Source organism: Macrotis lagotis, chromosome X (genome assembly GCF_037893015.1).
Source record: "Macrotis lagotis isolate mMagLag1 chromosome X, bilby.v1.9.chrom.fasta, whole genome shotgun sequence".
NCBI lineage: Eukaryota > Metazoa > Chordata > Mammalia > Peramelemorphia > Peramelidae > Macrotis > Macrotis lagotis.
In genome coordinates this window covers 666,846,570-666,850,186 of record NC_133666.1, presented here as the reverse complement: position 1 = coordinate 666,850,186, position 3,617 = coordinate 666,846,570, and the positions used below count along the sequence as shown (strand labels likewise).

The 3,617-nt window shown below is 43.5% G+C and overlaps 1 long non-coding RNA gene across 1 annotated transcript; it reads left to right on the top strand.

Annotated features, from left to right (window-relative positions):
* Nucleotides 1–1,671: 1,671 nt before the first annotated feature.
* Nucleotides 1,672–3,414, top strand: LOC141497829 (uncharacterized). The gene is made up of 3 exons (XR_012471453.1): nucleotides 1,672–1,842; nucleotides 1,966–2,184; nucleotides 3,056–3,414. It is a non-coding gene; the product is annotated as an uncharacterized LOC141497829 (long non-coding RNA).
* The last annotated feature ends 203 nt before the right edge of the window (nucleotides 3,415–3,617 follow it).

Here is a 3,617-nt window from a genome sequence, read left to right as displayed (position 1 = left end):
GTTTGAAGGAAGGGCAACCCCAGAGGAAAGGCCCTGAGGATGTGGGGCAACTCAAAGTTGAGGCTGTGTTTATGGGGGGGGCGGTCACGGAGAGTCAGATATGATTGAGAATGACTGAATATCAACAACCACCAGAGAATTTGTTTTGACATTTACAATGAGGCGATGTGTTTTCCCTCATTGGAGAAGTCTTTAAGGAAAGGTTGATCAACCCCTGGTTTTGTAGAGGAAATTGTTCAGGTCTGACTGGACAGGATAGTTACTAAGGCAGGTCCCTTCTGCCTCTGTGATTCTACGACCCAGTGACTTCTTGGGACTAGAAAGTGGGAAGCTTGGTTCTGTCATTAGCTTTGCCACCAGATTATGCCCCGGGGAAGTTACTTCATCTTTAACTGGATGGCAAGCTCTCTATGGGTAATAAAGTGACAGAGTATGATCTTGGGTGGGTTGGATGGAGAGAGTCACTGAGAGTTCTCTGGAATAGCAAGGTGATAATCCCACTGTCTTCTGCCCTCGTTAGGAGATGGGTTCAGTCTTGGGCACTGCTGCTCTCTACGAACACTAGTGAATGTTGGGCCTTGAGTCGAAAGGAAGACAAAAAAGATGGTGAAGAAATTCCAGCACTATGGGGTGCTTAGCCTGGAAACAAGAAAACTGGAGTGAGAGGTAGGAGGGAGGATCAGATATGAACATGATAATTAAATTAAAATATTCATGTGGAAGATTCTACTTGTTCTGTTTGGCACCAGGGGGAACAACCAGGAGCAATGGAGTTCAAGCAGAAACTTCCTAATAATTGTTTAATTTTTTTTCAGCCATTTTAGACTCTTCTTGACCCCATTTGGATTGGGGGTTGGTTTATTTAATTATTTTTTTTTTTTTGCAAATATACTTGCCATATCCTTCTCTAGTTCATTTTAACAGATGAAGAAACTGAAACAAACAGGGTTAAGTGACTTGCCCAGAGTCACACAGCCAGTAGGTGTCTGAGGCCAAATTTGAACTCAAGATGAGTCTTCCTGACTTCAAACCTGGTGCTCTATGCACTGTGGTGCCACCTGGCTGCCCTTCCTAACGATGAGAACTGTCCAAAAGTACAATGGAAGCTCTCAGCCCGCCATCTTCTCATCCCACCTCGGTCTCAACCCCACCTAACTTCCTGTCAAAACCTTCTCACTATGGAAACTGAAATCAAATCAGATTCATTGTTCCTGAAAAAGGTAAATGGATGAATTGTCCTACTGTTGGACTTCCCAGGCTCAAACACCTTCCCTGGCAACCACCTAGATGCTTTGCTGGGTCCTTGGAGTCAATACTTGCATCCCCAATTCCTGGCAAGAAGTAACTGTTTAATAAATGATTTCTCATTCATTCATTCTATTCTAAGTTTATTTGTGCATTTTTGCCTTAAATCTCATACTAGACTTAAATCTAGAAAGACCCAGGGACCCAGGAGCCCTCCTCCAACATCCCCCGTTCTAAGCCCCCTCCCAGCTCTGACATTCCCTGTTCCAAGACCCCTGACATCCCCTGTTCTAAGCCCCCTCCCAGTCTTGACATTCCCTGTTCTAAGACCCCTGACATCCCCAGTTCTTAGGCCCCTCCCAACTCTGACATCCCCTGTTCTAAGTATCCTCCCAACTCTTTCTTTATGGAACCATGGGAGTTGCTTCTAGATCTGGGCCTTATGTTACCAAGAAGATCTATAGAAAGACTCTCTACAGATGCTGGGCTAAGACCTGGGAATGAGCCATCAGTTACTGTGTTGACATATTTCTGAAGGGGCACCAGAGACTCACTACTGAAACGCAGGGAGTTAGATCCAATTTAAAGATTGCCTCGGTGAGTAAACAGACCCCCGTTGTAGACTGCCCCCCTTCCAGCCTTTGCTAAGCTGACAGCCCCTAGTTCCCCAGAGGCCCTCGTCACCCTCTAAAAGGTACATTTATTTATTCTCTTTCCCAGGAGCAGACAGAGAATTAATTATTCAGCACCCGAGCAGCACTTTAAAGATGCAAAGAACCCAAGCTGACTGTGAAGAGGCTGAGCCAGGAAAAAATGTTCCTTTCCATAGATGGAGAGCCTCCCCCAAGAGTGGCCTGGAACGTGGGGCATATTGCTCTTAGTCACCATTTCCTACCTCTGACAAGGAATCCATGGTTGGGGGTGGTTGACTGGCACATGGTAAGGGTTTAATAAATGCTTGCTGATTGATGAACTGACAGAGAAAAGAATAAAGCTGGTGCTGGTGAAGAGATGGATAAAAGCCAAAAATAAAATAAAATTCTGTTTTAGTGGAACACAGAGGAACTGTGTTTTGTATGAATGGAAAGCAGAATGAAGGGTATAAAGCAAACAAGTAGCGCCATTTTGGAAAGAAAGAATGAAAAGATGACAGAACTTAGGAGAAATATACTGTGTGTCTGATGTTCAGAGGACTAATAATGAAATGTGCTAACCACCAACAACTTGGCCTCTCTAGCTCTCAGTTTCCTCAATCTGTAAAATGTGGGGATTAGACCGGATAACCCCCATCTTCCATGACAGCTCTAAATCAATGATCTTTGTAGTATACTGGAAAGAGTACTGGCTTTGTCCTGAGGGCATCTAGGTTTGAATTTCCCCCTCTGTGTGTTTTTGAGTGAGTAATTTCATCTCCTGGCTTTGTTTCCTCATCTGTAAAATATCTTGATGTAACCACATGACCTGTAGGACTAACTAGATCTATTATTCTGGGATTGCAGTAGAAAGGTGCCTTCCCCAACTCCTCTTAGTTCTGGTGCCTACCTATTTATTCTGCATATAACTTTCTTCGCACATTTTTGTTTACATGTTGTCTCCCCTATTAGACTGTAAGCTCCTTGAGGGCAGGGGTGTCTTTTTTTAAAATACCTCCAGGACTTAACAGTTTGCTTAGCATAAAGTAGGGGCTAATAAATGATTATTGAATGACAAGTGAACAAAAGACGATAGTCTTGGTTTGTAGACTATCACATACATTATAAGAAAGGGATATTGCGGTGGTTTGACTTACTTTATTTTTTTTCTTATGTAGTGGACAGAGGTGTTGGCCAGTGAGAATCCAGAATATGAGAAGAATGGTCTGCGTTGATCTTCATGGAGGCTTTCTTTTCTAGAACCAAGCTCAGAAGCCTCCAGTGTGGAGATATGTCACACTTTGCATGCTTCAAGGACTGGGCTCTCATTGACCAGTCCCCCACCCCAAGTCCTTAGCTTCAGATATAAAGGGGACTCTGATGGTCTCTCTTAAGAACTTCGGAATGGATTGTGCAGTGGGAGACACTGGCATTGAACCACCCAGAATGGAGCAGAATAGAAACTTCTCAAAGAAAATGTACAAATTTAGAGTAACATCCCAGGTGTTCACATAGATTGTTGGTGCCCGACCTGTGGTAGAGCATTCCAGGCTCTGAACAGCATTGGGCTGTTCAGCCACAATCAGACAAAATATAACTATTCTCTAACATAGTGATACCATTTTGGTCTTTGATAATGAAGGACAAGAACCAACCAACCAACTTCAGTTATAAGGGGACTGGGGGAGGGAAGGATTTTGGGAAGAATATATATGTTTTGGAAATCCATAGTGGTGTTAA